This window comes from Hemiscyllium ocellatum, chromosome 20 (genome assembly GCF_020745735.1).
Source record: "Hemiscyllium ocellatum isolate sHemOce1 chromosome 20, sHemOce1.pat.X.cur, whole genome shotgun sequence".
Classification (NCBI taxonomy): Eukaryota; Metazoa; Chordata; class Chondrichthyes; order Orectolobiformes; family Hemiscylliidae; genus Hemiscyllium; species Hemiscyllium ocellatum.
This window is the reverse complement of record NC_083420.1, coordinates 62,788,471-62,806,746: the sequence shown is the minus strand read 5'-3', so window position 1 is coordinate 62,806,746 and position 18,276 is coordinate 62,788,471.

The window sequence follows — 18,276 nt, the reverse complement described above, 5'->3', positions numbered from 1 at the left end:
TTAATACATTGATAGACTTTGATGATTTAATTGTTGTTGTTATCTAATAATTATTAATACTCATTCAATCCAGTACATTGTGAAAATGTGGAAGTACGGCACAGTACGGGAACTACTGTAATGATTGTGCAGTGTACAATGTCACAATCATTGTTAATGTCAATTTTTATTTTACCTGTGGAAACATAGTTGAATTCATTTAATTATATTTCACTTCAATGCTAAGATTTATCATGTTTGGAATCACAATAAGACTTAAGATTTTTCATGCAACAAAGTCAATTGATAAAGAATTAACATCTCTTTATTGTTTCATTCAAAAATAACAATAAATTTTGGATTTTGTAAGTTATATATTTTTGGAAAGAAGGGATGTTGTCTTCAGTCGAATACTCACATGGACTCACTAATTCACAGTATCTGCTGTTTATTTTCTTCGAGTTCTCAAGAAAAGAAATTACCTGGTTCTGCTGGTTCTAAATTCGTGGAAAATATTTGAGAATGTTCTGGTCTTAAAGGTGAAAAGGCTAAATTGTCAGTTTTTTTTGTTGAAAAGAGCTTGATTCAGACATTTCGAACACATACATTATCCTTCTGCAGTGTTTCAAACGTGTAAAACAAGTCGCTTTCTTCATTTGTAAAATAAATATATGCCACTTCCAATTATTCATTAGTCCGCTATTTACCTACGTTTGTTATTAAAAATTGCAATTCGTCTAAATATTGTTACGACCTTTGATCAAATTAAATTTCTAATTAATGTTCATTCGTGATTTTTTTTTGTTTTCCATTCACCTATTCATATTGAATGTAAATTTGACATGCTTTGACAATATTGGAGTGTGTTCATTTGAAATATGTCTTTGCATATGTATCACTGACTTTACTTATTGCATATGGTTGCATGGTGTCTCAGTGGTTAGCATTGCTGCCTCACAGCACCAGAAACCTCAGTTTGATTCCATTCTCGGGTGACTGCCTGTGTGGAATTTTCATTTTATCCCCATGTCGATATGACTTTGCTGTGGTTTCCTCCCACTATCCAAAGATGTGCAGGTTAGGTGAGCTGGCCATGCTAAATTGCACATTCTGTTCAGGGATATGTGTATGAGTCAGCAGGAAATGTAGAGGAATATGGTCGGGAAATGTGTTTGGCTGGGTTACTCTTTGGAGGGTCATTTTTTTTCCGACACCAAATGGCCTGTTACCACACTGTGCTAACAGGGATTCTACAATCGTTTAGTTGTGTTTCTCTAAGCAATTCTAACATTTTGTCAAAATTTGACTTCAGTTAATATGTTTAATACTTGATTAACAATGTGTTCCTAAATCTTGTAAAATATCTCAATTTTTTTAAAATCACTGCTCACAAAAAACACTAAACATGAGGTCACACAAAGGTCCCCATGACCAGCTAATTATGGTTCAGGGGAATAATCAGAGTAACTGTCTGATTGTTCCTGAGATCAATCCCCACTGCCACAGTAAGGATCTGTTATTATTCCCTCCAATAAATGCAGGAGTTGTCCTCTGGTATTTCAGTGCAGTAATTATACATGATACTGGTTGGTCAAAGCAGTGGATATTCTTTATTATGAATTGCCAAGGATTCTAATGGAAGAGATGTTCATATGTCCTGATTTGTTGCATGGTTTGCAGTCCAAATATTGCAAAAAGAAAGTGTAAATTTGGTTTTGTTCAACTGCCGAGGCTAACATTTTCTGTTCATGTCCATTACAAACGTGGGATATAGGAAATTTATGTTTCTTCTGCAATTCTAAAATTCATTATATAAAAAATAATTGAACTCCATCAGTGTGCAATTGTTTCAGCCAGGAGCTGAGTCAACAAGAATGTGAACTCTGTGGAGGAAATGCTAATTGGTTTGCTAAGGATGTAACAAATGGTAAAGCCATTTAGTAGGGCTTCGTGATAAGATGCTTTGAAAACAGACAGTTAAACTCAATATGCCTGTATAAACATCTGTTTCCCACTTTTACAGAAAGAGGAACAAAACCACAATTAAATGAGTCTTAATAATAAGATGCTGAGAGGAGCAGCACCGATGGAAGGAGTAAATCATGGTTGGGGAAGCAGGCAAAGGGCAAACAGCCCTGAGAATAGGAATGAGCATGTTTTTCACAGACAAGACCGGATAAGACACGAGATAAGCAGGAGGGTCTCAGGGAAGTGGAGGATGTAAACAGGGGGGGAAACAATGAAATAAGGAAATAATATGTGGGAACCAAATTGTATAAATATCGAGTATTTGTTGAATTCGGTGTGTTTTGTCCCTGCCTTGTGGACATCACACCCACTTGCAAGTGTGAAATAAGGAGCTCTGCTGATTCAGATCTTGTCTCGGACTGAAATTATTGCAGTGAGTGAGCTTTGTTTCTCACAATTGGCGCCCAACGTGGGGCAGTCCGGGAAGTTCTTCCATCACCGGGGGGAGTGGTTGGCCCTGGACACTGGGAAGACGTGTCCCGTTCCCCATTGAGGAGCGGTCTCATATCCCGGTTTGGTCCGCTCCCTTGGGCGACTGGTACGAATCCCACAAGAGAGACATCTGAATCAGACAGTGACAGGCAGTTGATAGAATATACGGCGGAAAAGTGGGAAGGCAACTCTGTGCACAGACCAAGGTAAGAAAACTGACTTTTAAGTATTGCCTTGGTGGCTGGGATTGAGTATTAGTAGTTAGTAAGGGACTAACGAAGGAACTCAATATGGATTGTGCCGTGGGTAAGGGACAAGCCTCTGGGGATAACAAGGCAATACTTGTAAAGTGGAGGCGGGGTCCCCTGCAGTATACCTCCTGAAAGTCTGGTGGGGAGGATGTTGCGTGAATGGATACGCAATACTTGTACAAGGGTAAAGGATAAAAAGAAAACGATTAAATATTGTTGCTTTGTATGGACTAAGAAATTTTTCGTCCCGCCGTCTTCAGGCCAAAGTATGGTTCGGACGAGGATTGGGTATGTCAGTATTTAGAGTTGTATGTGCATGCAAAGCAACCTTTTAGCCAAGAGGAGGCGGACTATGTGTCCTGTTGGAAGGGCAGTTTGGGAATGCTGGTAGTGAAGATAAAGGATTCCCCCTCTGCCCCACCAGTCCCTGGGATCCTCTTAGCTGTTTGCCCCCCCTCCGTACCATAGAATCAGATTAGGTGAAGACGGGGGAGTAGGGGAGACAGGCAGACAGGGACAGGGAACGGATGACTCACAAGAGGAGGACAAAGGGGCAGTGGACGGGGATGTTGCTGTTCCTGACCTTCACTCCTCAGCAGAAGAAAGAGAAGCTAAAGTAGACGTAGAGGAGGCCTCCGCAGGGCCTAAATCAAAGCCTAAGAGGGCAAAACAAAAGAAAAAAGGGAAGAGCGTAATGACTTATCCCCTTCGGGAGGTACCAATGGGGACAAGGAGATTGGGTTTGTGTGTGTTCCCCTCACCAGTGGGGAGGTCAGAACATTTAAAAAGGAAATGACAGTCCTGGTTGAGGATCCGGTAGGATTGTCTGAACAAATTGATCTATTTTCGAGGCCCAGTTTGTATACGTGGGCTGAGTTAACGTCTATTTTGAATATACTATTTACTGGGGAAGAAAGGGGACTTATATGGGGATGCTGGACAGAGAGAGATGAAGTTTCCCCTCAGAGACCCCCAGTGGGAAAATCAAAACCCGGAGCACAGAGAAGAAATGAGGGAATTGAAAGACCTGATTCTAAAAGGAATAAGAGAGGCAGCTCCGACGTCACAGAATCTGACTAAAGCCTTTGAAGTTAGACAGGAGAAAGATGAGACTCCCTCAGCTTTCTTGTAGAGTTTAAGAGACTCAATGCGGAAATATTCTGGAATGAACCCTGAGGACCCAGTGGCACAGGGTCTTTTGAAAGTACATTTTGTGATAAAGGCATGGCCAGACATACAGAGAAAGATACAGAAGATAGAAGGGTGGAATGAAAAACCATTAGATGAATTGTTAAGAGAGGCACAGAAAGTGTTTGTAAAGAGAGAGGACGAGAAACAGAAACGGAAGGCGAAAATGATGGTAGCTGCGGTTGATGAGGTAATTAGGAAAAGAATGGAACCAATAGTGAGCAACTGGAGCAGCGGGTGACAGCATGTAGGGCAGAGAGGAAGGGGCAGAGGGACAGACAAGGAGGAGTATTTGACAGAGGGTTTGAGCGACAGGGGCAGAGATGAAGGTCTCCACAGGCAGGATGCCATTATTGTGGAAAGATAGGGCATTTTAGGCGGGAGTGTCCTGATCTATAAAGGGAAGAAAGAGCCATTCCACTTATGAATTTTGATAATGAACAGGGGTGTCAGGGGTTCCTGCCTTCGGGGACCCATCAGGAACGCTTGATAAACTTGAAGGTGGGACCCTGTAGGGAAGAGGTAGTCTTCCTAGTAGATAGGGTGGCAACACGGTCATTGCTGAATTTAAACCGAAGAAAGTAGAAATGTCGACACGGTCAATGACTGTTTCTGGGGTGAAAGAGGAGGGATTTACTGTCCCAGTATTTGAACCTATGATGATAGAAGATCCTGAGGACAGGGTCACAGGGGAATTGTTGTATATCCCGATATAGGAAGTAACTTATTAGGGAGAGATTTAATTATCCTCTTAGGACTGGAGATTGGAATTCAGGAAAAAGAATTAGTTGTGCAAATGGCAATGTTGACAGAGGATATGGAGAGAGAGATAGACCCTATTGTATGGCCTAGGGAAGGGAATCGTGGAGAACTACAGATCCCTCCCCTTGAAGTAAATTTAGAAAGGAAAGGGGACATTGTCTGTGAGCGACAATATCCCATTTCCATAGATGGTAAACGAGGACTGCAGCCAGTAATTGAGGGACTGATTATAGATTGAGTAAGATCGCTCATGACCACAAATGGTTTAGTGTGATAGATTTAACCGATGCCTTTTGGGTTTGTCCCTTGGCGGAGGAAAGTAGGAATTTCTTCGCCTTTGAATGGGAAGACCCCAAGACAGGAGAGATTGGGGACACAGCAATACTGGTGGACTGCGCTCCCCAGGGGTTTACAGAATCCCCGAATTTATTTGGACAGATGTTGAACAAAATGATGATGCGAGAGATTATGATTGTCCTACACTAAGGCAGCCATTGGGGAGTACAAGCAATATGTGATTTAGTTCTTAGGGAATATGGATGTAAGCTATATATACAATTGATAATCAGCAGAAAAGTAAATAAAAAAGTCCTGAGAAAAAGACACCAGGAAGAAGAGGCCCAGGATTGACACCCTTCCAGAGTATACAAGTAGATTATACTGAGTTACCCAGGGTAGGGAGACTAAAATATATGTTGGTCATAGTAGATCATTTATCCGGTTGGGTTGAGGCATACTCCCTAGCTACTGCCACTGCGAATGGGGTTTCTAAAACAATATTGGAAACACTCAAACGACAGCTCTCTAAATTGATAATAGAAACCAGACTCCCTTGGACCAAATGTTTACCTATAGCTCTTTTGCGAGTACAAACAGCCCCAAGGAAAGATTTGGGACTATCCCCCTATGAAATCTTATTTGGATTACCTCATCTGGGAACGAATGGAGAATTGCCAATTCCCGAAACTAAAGATTTGCTCTTAAAGAAGTATATACTGGGCTTGTCCTCCTCTTTGTCTTTTCTCAGGAAACAGGGTTTATTGGCACAGACTCCACCCCTAGAATTCACCGTTCATCCCATCCGGCTGGGAGATTGGGTCTGAGTAAAATCATGGACAGAGACAAAATTCCAGCCAGACTGGGAAGGGCCGTACCAGGCTCTTTTAATGACTGAATTGGCAATAAGGACGGCGGAGAAAGGCTGGACTCACTACACGCGGATCAAAGGGCCAGTGGACTCTCCAGTTGAGGAAGAAGTCTGGACAGCCGAATCAACGCAAGACCCGCTGAAACTCAGACTAAAGAGACTTTGAGTAACTGATTATACAATGGCGACGCGAGCGCGGGGATTATTTCTGTAGGATTGTGTATTAAGTTGTTTTGTGCTACAGTATGATGTTTAAAGTACTGGAAATGTTTAGAGTTATGATGCTAGCCCTCTTAGTATTGGGATTTTGTCAAATATCCTTTTCATTTGTATTATAAATGGTTCCTGAGTCTGATAATCCACAAGTAATAGATGCTGATGCATGCAGCTTAGTCAATTGTGGGGATGTAGATAATCAGAGACAGTACCGCAGTTCAGAGATACATCTTAAGTCCTATGGGGATGGCCTTGCGGATGGTACTTGGTATATTAATCTCATCACAGTATACTGGACCCCCTTCCAACCAGCTCACGATTGTCCCGATAAAAAGTGTAACCCAATATACCTGACAATAAAGAAAACCACATGGAACGAAGCAATTTTGGGAGGGGGCACCTATGAGATACAATTAAATGAAACGTTAGGGATAGAAATGAAAGCATATGGGAAACACTTCGTGGGCTGTTGTTTTCGAATTAGCGTAGGACAGGGAAAACGGGCGGAATTACTTGATAATGAGAGACAACCTTTCACCCCTCCCACTGATCCTAAAGTAGTAAAAATTATAGAGGTAAAGGACTTGAAACAGACTCTCGAAATAGAAACTGGGTACAGGGATGCAAATGCCTGGGTTGAATGGGTAAAGTATACTGTAAAAAGTCTGAACAAAAGCAATTGCTATGCATGTGCCTCCGGTAGGCCAGTGGCCCAGGTGGTTCCCTTTCCGCTCGGGTGGAAGCGAGACAGGCAGGGCATGAAATGTATGATAGCCCTGTGTCAGGATGAGACTGCATGGAATGAGAATGATAGGAATTGTTCCTCCCTATCTTTGATGTTCCCTCCCTTGGAGAAGAAAGATGTACGAGTTTCCCCCGCATTTTTTGCCGCAGTTGGAAACCACACTTCGTGTGTGCATAGACGAGGTACAAGTCGGTATAGAGATTTGGGGGAGCTGAAATTGTGTACAGAGATGAAAAATGTTAGCGAAACAAAGAAAGGAGGAACTACTCAGCACTAAAGGTTTCCCGAGCGGATCTGTGGTGGTACTGTGGAGGCAAAATATTGAGACCCACCCTACCTCCGGATTGGAGAGGGATATGTGCAATTGTACAATTGGCAATTCCATTTACCCTGGCATTTGAGAAGGAAAAGCTAGTAGGGAAACAGGGAAGGTGTAAGAGATCACTGTTAGACACTTCTTTCGATGACAGGATTTATCTCGATTCGGTAGGAGTCCCTAGGGGGGTACCTGATGAGTTCAAGGCTCGTAACCAGATTGCGGCAGGCTTTGTGTCAGCTCTCTTTTGGTGGGTAACAATTAATAAAAATGTAGATTGGATAAATTACATTTTCTATAATCAACAGCGATTTTTAAATTATACAAGAGATGCAGTTAAAGAAATATCAGACCAGCTTGATGCGACAAGTAGGATGGCATGGGAAAACTGAATGGCTCTTGGTATGATTTTAGCAGAAAAAGGGTGTGTGTGTGTGATGGTAGGAGGAAGCTGTTGTATCATACCCTGCATACGAGGGGTCACCCAGAGACTGATTGAGACAACCTTAATGAAACAGATTCCCTTAAAAGGAAATCAGACAGAAGTACTTTATCAACTAAATATTGAGGAGATGAGTGAGACCAAGATGGATGAAATTTCCTAAATGATGCTTGCGAATTTCGGGAGCAATGCTTAAAAGAACAAAATGCAGAAGGTTACAAATGGTAAAGAAAGAAAAAGGGGAAATTGTGGAATATAGGAAATTTATGTTTCTTCTGCAATTCTAAAATTCATTATATAAAAAATAACTGAATTCCATCAGTGTGCAATTGTTTCAGCCAGGAGCTGAGTCAACAAGAATGTGAACTCTGTGGAGGAAATGCTAATTGGTTTGCTAAGGATGTAACAAATGGTAAAGCCATTTAGTAGGGCTTCGTGATAAGATGCTTTGAAAACAGACAGTTAATCTCAATATGCCTGTATGAACATCTGTTTCCCACTTTTACAGAAAGAGGAACAAAACCACAATTAAATGAGTCTTAATAATAAGATGCTGAGAGGAGCAGCACCAATGGAAGGAGTAAATCATGGTTAGGGAAGCAGGCAAAGGGCAAACAGCCCTGAGAATAGGAATGAGCATGTTTTTCACAGACAAGACCGGATAAGACGCGAGATAAGCAGGAGGGTCTCAGGGAAGTGGAGGATGTAAACAGGGGGGGAAACAATGAAATAAGGAAAAAACATATAGGAACCAAATTGTATAAATATCGAGTATTTGTTGAATTCGGTGTGTGTTTTGTCCCTGCCTTGTGGATATCACACCCACTTGCAAGTGTGAAATAAAGAGCTCTGCTGATTCAGATCTTGTCTCGGACTGAAATTATTGCAGTGTGTGAGCTTTGTTTCTCACACAAATATTTGGAGAAAGTGAGGGAAAGCAGATGCTGGAGATCAGAGTCAAGCATGTGGGGCAGGAATAGCAAAGTATGTCAGGCAGCATCTGAGGAGCAGCAGAAACCACGTTTCAGGCATAAGCCTTCATCATCTTATTGAATTCTTTGAGGAGGTGACCAAGCATGTGGATGAGGGTGGAGCAGTGGATGTAGTGTACATGGATTTTAGTAAGGCATTTGATAAGGTTCCCCATGGTAGGCTTATGCAGAAAGTCAGGAGGCATGGGATAGAAGGGAATTTGGCCAGTTGGATAGGAAACTGGCTAACTGGTTGTAGTCAGAGAGTGGTGGTAGATGGTAAATATTCAGCCTGGAGCCCAGTTACAAGTGGAGTTCCGCAGGGATCAGTTCTGGTTCCTCTGCTGTTTGTAATTTTTATTAATGAATTGGAAGAGGGAGTTGAAAGGTGGGTCAGTAAATTTGCAGATGATATGGAGATTGGTGGGGTTGTGGATAGTGAGGAGGGCTGTTGTCGGCTGCAAAGGAACTTAGATGTGATGCAGAGCTGGGCTGAGGAGTGGCAGATGGAGTTCAACCCTATCAAGTGTGAGGTTGTCCATTTTGGAACGACAAATAAGAATGCAGAATACAGGGTTAACAGTAGGGTTCTTAGTAAGGTGGAGGAGCAGAGGGATCTTGGAGTCTATGTTCATAGGTCTTTGAAAGTTGCCACTCAGGTTGATAGAGCTTGTAAGAAGGCCTATGGTGTATTAGCGTTCATTAGGAGAGGGCTTGAATTCAAGAGTCGTGAAGTGATGTTGTAGCTGTACAGGACCTTGGTTAGGCCACATTTGGAGTACTGGGTGCAGTTCCAATCGCCTCATTTTGGGAAAGATGTGGAAGCTTTGGAGAAGGTGCATAAAAGATTTACCAAGATGTTGCCTGGAATGGAGAATAGGTCGTACAAGGATAGGTTGAGAGTGCTAGGCCTTTTCTCATTGGAACGGCAAAGTATGAGGGGTGACTTGATAGAGGTTTATAAGATGATCAGGGGAATAGATAGAGTAGACAGTCAGAGACTTTTTCCCTAGGTACAACAGAGTGTTCCAAGGGGACATAAATTTAAGGTGAAGGGGGGGAAGATATAGGGGGTATGTCAGGGGTAGGTTCTTTACCCAGAGAATAGTGGGGGCGTGGAATGCGCTGTCTGTGGGAGTGGCAGAGTCAGAATCATTGGTGACCTTTAAGCGGCAATTGGATAGGTACATGGATGGGTGCTTAAGCTAGGACAAATGTTCAGCACAACATCGTGGGCTGAAGGGCCTGTTCTGTTCTATCATGAATCTCCGGCTCCGTGGATGCTGCCTGGTCGGCTGTGCTTTTCCACCACCACACTTACGACATAAAAAATACTTGTCTGCTTATTTGGAGCAAATACTCTCTTTTTTCCTCGGTAATATAAATTTACTGTACTTTCTATTCACTCAAGTTCTCATTTTAATAGCTTCACGTTTTCTTCTTAATCAGATACAAATCTCAAAACTCCGGGCACAATAAAAGCGATATGAATTATAAATTAGCATCTAGACAAGAGAACCAATGAACAGCTACATAGACCTCTTGAACATCCGAGATATTTGAATGAAAAAGCAACGCCTTCCAAAGAAATCTCTGCACGTCTGTATCCTTTTTCAATTTAATAATCCTGCAAATAGCTTATAGTTGATCTCTCTTAATGAGTATCTAATCAATGTCATTGTAAACCACTGAAAAAATTGAAACTTTTATTTGTTAAAATGCAAAGATTCATTCTCAATTTGTTATTAGAACAATAAGGCAACCATATTTTACGTCTCCACTAAGTCAAGTGACCTGTGGCCCATAATTGATCATTCTAATTATTCCTGAAGCTTGAGAAATCGGAGCTAAAAAGGTCAAACTAAAGCAAGCATTAGGCAAAATAACCAGTTCCAAAAAACAGTGGAAAGCCCTGTTAAAGAGCTCACAACGTTTTTGGAGATCCAGTCACAGCCAGCCCGAGAGTTGAGCTTTGGAGAGGTTTGAGCAGACTTCCTGGCACCTTGCCTTGCAGCCAGTGCCTGAGCGTTAGACACCTCGTTTGAGAATGACAACAAGTGAAGGGTATTTGCACGAAACCCATTGAATGCTTAGAATCCAGAATTTTGGTAAAATGTTGTGAAGCATTTCCCAGATCATGGAAATCAGCTCAACATTACTGAAATCAAAGTACTCGTAATGGTCTTCAAGACACCTAATTACTGTTCGGTGAAAAACACTTTGTACGTGCCTTATTGTTCTCAGGATGAATAATCACAGCAAATATCACAGTCTCACCAGATTCAAAGATATGTAAGAGACACCTTATTATAATTTACACACTACATCTTTCCCAAACCAATGATGACCCCTTATTACTTATGACTGAGGATACTACTCGTAATATGTATCGAGATGAAGCAAGTCTTAAATATAGGAATCTTTTTCTGATAGGTTTCCAGTCCGAACATTATGATAAAAATGTAATTGTGGCCCATTACATTGTGAACAGATCCCCATTAAATGTATTTATCCGTTTATTCAGAGACAATATTGAAACAAATACCTTAATAAATGTTGTTGACTGTGTGTTTCTGTGAAAATAAATCTTCCTTATTGACTTATTTTCTTTATAATTCTCGCTCATATGTCTAAATATTGCTGATATTAAAAATTGCATAAATTAAATACAACGCAGAATTTATTCTTATTGTATATTATATTTCTCCAGAAGAAAAGCTAAGAAACCAAGTACAGAAATTTTGAAGATCTGAGAATTTTGAATGACAAATCATTTCTGATCAACGTTCATTGAATGTCTAATGTCTTGCCACATCATCATGCCAGAATTTGTATTCTCAGCTGACAGATTAAGAAATATCTAGTCAACATCAGAGCAAACCCGTTTGGAAATATTGAATCATTTACTTTTGCCAAAGTTCTAAAATTAATTAATAATTCATTGTCTCTTCAAAAATCTCACAGTAATTCAGTTTAGGTTTTGTAACAAGCATCGTCTAATTCACATTTAATGTAATCCATTATTTTTTAGTGTCAATATTAAAATAGAATAATAGTTCTCTCATTCCAGGTCAACACAAACACAAACTAACTAATGATTCCCCATCCAACACTCACAGGTAATATCTGTTCCTTTCTAGTTTGAATGTTCACAGAAATCATTGGATTAATATTCGGCCTTACATATTAAGTGACGTCTGATTTTTGTTTTGAGTTTAGATTACTTACAGTGTGGAAACAGGCTCTTCGGCCCAACAAGTCCACACCGACCCGCTGAAGCGCAATACACCCAGACCCATTCCCCTACATTTACCCCTGCCCCTAATACTACGGGCAATTTAGCGGGAATTGGAGCCGAATCTTTGGTGCTGTGAGGCAGCAGTGCTAACTACTCTGCCACCGTGCCACCCATTACACTCTAACAAATGTTGTTCATTTTTACATATGACGGGCAGCTATATGAGATTTCTAATAAGCTGTTGCGACAATAGAAGAGTTCGTTTGTCAGAAATAGTTATTATTTTAAAGTTACTAAGAATATTAAACAAAGGTTCTAATTACAGATTCCTGAGAATCAGAGGGGTAATTTGTATTATAATTAGATACATGTAACCAATGTCTATCAAAAAAAAATTATAGAAAAGCATTTAAACTTAGATGTGCAGTTAGCTAGTTTTAGGAATTACCTTCAAGGTATGATGTTGACTGCCCATTAATTATAAAGTCCTGACAGTAAGAGTAGCTGGATAATTTCACACAATGTAATAAACATTATAACACAAGTCATATTACTAATCTTATAGCAAGTAAGTTAAAACTAACGGTCTTTTGTATTTCTTTGTGTGTGTATGATTAGGACAGTGAGCAATATGAGAAGTAATTGACTTTGATAAAATAAAATATAATGAATAGCAGAATTCAAAATGTCCCAACTGATAAGGCATCCTGAGAGGCCCGAGGGAGTGCAGGAATAACTTTGGAAACTGAATTAATAAGATGCGTGGAAAGATCGCAAAGCCTGGAGATTATCGTACCTGTTAAACGACATGAGATGAAAGGAATTTGGGAATGTCCATCTGCGATTATGTGTTTGAATTGGGTGAGGAGGGAAGGGCTGTAACCACATTGCATGTGGCGATTGTGATGCAGAAAGTCCATAAAAATGCCGTTTTTTATTGTACATGTTACAGTGTGTCATGGATCTACCTTCCATGATTGGCCTCGGGGGATGATCCCTTCATTAACTGGTTGCTGCATGAGTAAACATCTTCCACATGCCTGAACTCAGCCTGCCTCCTGAGTCTTCATTCCCTATCAGGGGAAAACACTTCTACAGCTGTGATGACATTTCAATTCAATACATACATTTATTGTGTGTGAAATGATTACATTCAGAGGGATATAATTTTCATGATAAAATTGCTTTACATTTGCTTTTTTTGGTATACAAGAAAACACTTTGATTATATCCATTTGTTCTTTTGTTCAACCAACAATAAGTTTTAAATTATTGTGAAAACTACAATCGAGGAAACGGGAACGAGTCTTCAGCTCAAATGTCACATGATGTGACTATTTACTTTTTTCAAACCATGAGCTCTCCAAAATGATTTTTAATTTCATTTCATTATAAGAAAAAAATGCTTGGAAATGTTGACAATTTCCCTTTTCCTTCCATGTTAGTTGGCAGTGAATAATAATCACACAATTATGAGAATTCCTTTCCGTACCAAATGTCATTGACGCTACAGTTTGTTCACAATAATAGTCATTTTCATGGTCTAAAACTTTTCCTCCTAATTCTGAAATAAATATTGAAACCTTTATTGTGATAAAAATTACATTAACAAAATTAACATGACTCTTCAAGAAAGCTATTGGAAGCATATAACTCTTGCATTGCCTGCATTTTTGAACAAAATCTGTTCTTTTCAATTGTTGCTGAATGATTTTTTCACACCATCCAGCTTAGTTTTATGCTTTAATTTTCAGTTTCTTACCTTTAATGAATATCCAATCAACATCAGAGCAAAGTGCTTTCAAAACATTAAGTCAATTTATCTGTCAGGATTATAAAGGCATTTATCAATTACAATAATTACACAGCAATTTAACTTAGACTTTGTAGTGTTTTTTTAAAATTTCTTTAATTATTTCTTATTGTCAATGCTACTATATTAATACCTATCTGTTCAGGCCAATCTAAATACAAAACGACCAATAATATCCCTTGCAAAACTCTTTGCAAATATCTGATTTTTGCTCATTTGAAAGATTACAACTACCTCAACCTTTGAAATTCAGAGAGCTCCAATTATGTTTCTCTGCAATTTTGTTCTTCATTTCTATATATTACTCAGTCTAATATCAAGATGAGATATCTCATTGTTCTCAAATTCACGAATATGATTTTTAAAATCCCTTTGTTGCTAATATATCTTATATATAATAATTGTGCAATCCAGTAAGGGGTATAAATGTGGAATTATGCTTCCGTACAATAAATACTGCAAGGACATTGCAAAGTGAAATCTCTCAATCATTGTGAATATTGTATTTATTTTAAACTTGGAAATATTTTTGAATTGATTTGATAATAACTTACTTCGATGCTGACATTTACTGTATATCCAATCACAATATCAGTAGATTATAAGGCAGTATCATCGTTCATTCCAATAAGCACAGTATCTGCTATATACTTTCTTCTGGTCACTAATAGCAAGATCTAATTCCACTCAATCAATATTCCTCGGAAAATATTTGAGAATGTTGCAGTCATAAAGCTGAAATATACGAAGTCATGATTGTCATTAATTTTCTCTTGTTCTGTAGATCTTAGTTAAAACAACACATAGACTTTTATGTTCCAGTGCTATAAATATGAGAAAAGATCAATTAATTCTTCAGTAAAATAAACAAATGTCACATGATATTATTTATCTTTTTTCAAATTGCTGGTCAGTTTATAAATTGTGTGAGATTTGATTTTAGCTTTCCAGTCATTTATTTATATTGAATGTGACATTGAAATGGTGTGAAAATATCAAGTTGTGTTCATTTGAAAGTCGGATTTGCCAACTCTCACTTATCCCATTGATTGCATGATGGTTTAAGAACGTTTCACTCAGCAATCATAGTAAATATAAAAAACTGTCAGATTTTAAATCAGATCGTTTGCATCCAATTATCAATCTGTTCCTAATTCATGTAAATATCTCAATTTTATTGAAACCAATGTTCATGCTAAACAGTACACACAGAACTACACAAAGACTTCCATCACCATCTGATTATTGTTCAGTAGAATAACCTGATTAAGTACCTTATTGCTTCTGAAACCAATGACAGCAGTAAGCATTTATTTACTATTCCATGCAGCAAGTGCAATTGATATCTTCTATTTCAGTTCAGGAGTTAAAGATGATTTATGTTGCTTAAAACAATGCTTCTACTTTATCACAGATATTGACTGTAATACAATCATGCAAACAACAAACGTTTTGTCATTCTAAAAATCTTTAAGTTTACTTATTTTACATTTGTGTGCAAGAGATATTTCAAATTACAACAATTTTTGTTGTATAATTCAGCAAACCTAAACTTTGAATTTGGAAAAGTCTCAATGTTTGCAAAATGGAATTCGTTTTCAGTTTATATAACACAGTAAATGACTGTTTTTTTCCACGTGCTCTACAACATGAGTATTGGTTTCAGTTAATTGTAAGAAAAGAACTACTTTGAACACGTTGATTCTTTTTGTCTTTTCTATTCCAACATTATTCATCACTGTACAGTAATGACACAATTATTATAATTCCTTTATGTACCAAATATCTGCATCATTTGTTCACTTTCATGCTCACTTTCATTATCTATTAATTTTCTTCCAAATTTCGACACAAATGTCTGAAATCTGATCATAATATTAATCATCTAAATTAAAATAACATGTCTCTATGAGGAAACCATTTGATAGAAATTCATATTTCTTGTGTTACCTGTATTTAGTAAAGAAAAAAAAGTTCTATAATCACTGAATGGCTCATTTTTTCTTCAATTCATAAAGCTAGTTACTATATTGTATTCCACAATTTGCCAATGTTAATAAATATTCAATCAACATAACAGCAGTGTTTTTGAAATATTGAATCATTTTAATTGCTCATACAACAACATTATCAAGTCATTGTCATGATAATAATTGTGCAATTATTTAAGAAAGTCTTTTGAACAAGTAAAGTGAGATTCACATTTTAATTTGACCAATTGTTTCTGAGTACCAACACAGCAATATGAAACTTTATTTTCAGGTCAAGTTTCCCACGATGGATCCAAGGACTTCCCATCCAACATTAATTATGAATGTCTGATGTTTGCTTATTTGAATGATCTCCGTAATCACAGACTTTAAATTCACAGACCTGCAATTACTTTTCACTGCAATAATTCCTGTTTGTTTGCACATATTCCTCAGTCACTTGGAAAATGAGATTTCTCATTATTTCTAAATTCATTGACCGAATTTTATAATTCAGTTGTTGCTCTTACCTAATAATCATTCAATCCAGTATTTGCTGTAAATGTGGAATTACAGCTCTTTACATAAATAACTAAATATATTGTCATGTACAATCTCTCAATCATTGTTAATATTAATTCTTATTTTACCTGCGGAAGCATAGTTGAATTCATTTAAATATATTTCACTTCGATGCAAACATTTATTCTACTTCTAATCACAATAAGATTTAAGTATTTTTCATGCAACAAAATCATGTAAAATTTCTGCATTTTGTTGAGTCAAATGAAAAAGAATTAACATCTCTGTATTGTTTCATTAAACAGTGACAATGCATTTTGAATTTTTCGAAGTTGAGCATTTTTGCAAAGAAGGGATGTTGTCTTCAGCTGAGTAATCGCATTGAATGACTAATTCACAGAATCTGCTGTTTATTCTCTTCGAGTTCCCAAGCAACCAAATTAACTAATTTTGCTGGATCTAAATTCCTGGAAAGTATTTGATAATGTTTGAGTCTTATAGATGAAGAAGTCAATGTGATTGTACTGATTTCTTTTATTAGAAAGAGTTTAATTCAAACATTTCAGGCACATAACTTGCTATTCTGCAGTGTTACAAAGATGAAAAGCAAGTCAATTTCTTCATCAGTGAAATAAACAAATGTCACTTCCCGTTATTCATTAGTTCGCTCATTCCTAAATTTGTAATTAAACAATGCAATTCACCTGAATATTGTTGTGTCCTTTGATCATATTAATTTTCTAATTATTGTTCATTTTTGATTTGTTAGAGATTTTTATTTTTTGTTTTGCACGTCTCTTACTTATTTCACTTCTTGCATGGAGATGGGCATTGAGAACAGAGGATCAGTGGTTAGCACTTGTGTCTTACAGTGTTATGAAAATGTGTTTGATTCCATCCTCAGTCACATGTTTGTGTGGAGTTTGCATGTTCTGATTTTCTCCCACAATCCAAAGATGTGCAGATTAGGTAAATTGGCCATGCTAGGCTGCACATTCTGTTCAGTAGCTGAAACTGACACCCGGAAGCGGCAAGGACAGACCACTATAAATATCGGAAGAAACATCAAAGAAGCGCTTCGCAGGATGCTCCAGAGCACTGATGATGTCTCCTAGCCAGGGGACGAAACGTCTGCAACAAAAACTTCCAGCTGTTAATTGATCTCTCTGAATGAGTACCTAATCAATGTTAATGTAACCAGCTGAAACATTAACAACAGATTGATAACTGGGTGTTACAGATCTTATTTGAAGTCAACAAATGAGATGTGTGAGAGATGTGCAACCTTATTTTTAAATGAACAAACTCCAATATTTTCAAAACATTTCAATCTATCGGTCAAAATGAACAGGTGAATGGAAAAATAAAAACAAGTTTCTGACAATTCATAAACTGAACAACAATCACAAATTCACTTTGATCAAAGGACAGAGTAATATTTAGATGAATCACAACATTTAGTTACAAAGTAGGCAACCAGCTGACTGGCAAATAAAAGGTGGTAGCATTTGTTAGTTTACTGAAGAAGATATCAACTTTATTTCAAACTTATAGCATGAGATAATAATGTTTAATGTGTTTCAATTGTTTGGACTTGCCCCTTTGCAACAAAAAAAAATCAATCTCATTGCTTAGACATCATAATCTTTAATTCTGCAAAATTTTCAAATATTCTCCAGGAACTTATAAGCAACAGAATTAGATGCAGGTATCCCCACTATCCGAAAGTAGAGTGTTATTATGAAACCTCACATAAACTGAAAAGGGGCAAATCGAAGAAGCATTAATTTATATGGGGTACATCTTCCCTTTTCTCATAAAAGTGAAAATCCTCTTCAGATTTCTTTCAGTTAGAGTAAACAGGGACAGATGTAAGTCTTTTGTAAAAGCAAAGTGGCTAAATTGAAGTTTCCAACACATATTTCTTGGTAACCTGACACAAATAACTATCAGAATTTGTGATTATTGATATAATAGATAAATGCAGATCTAATGTTGAATTGAAAAGCAGTTCAATCTGTGCTTAGGTGCTCTCTATTCACCATTCAGATAGCTCTTGATATATATCTAGTGAAGGTGTGATTTGAAATCTTCCCTCGGGTCTAGTAATAGAGACACTGCCACAGCTTCACAAGCTCCTTTCATAATGTTACCACTCAGGACGGGCAGGACTGCAATATTATGTTTAATATGGTTACACAAATGAAAACTAATCAGCTGTTTATTGTAATAATTCGAATGGGAATTAATTAGGTA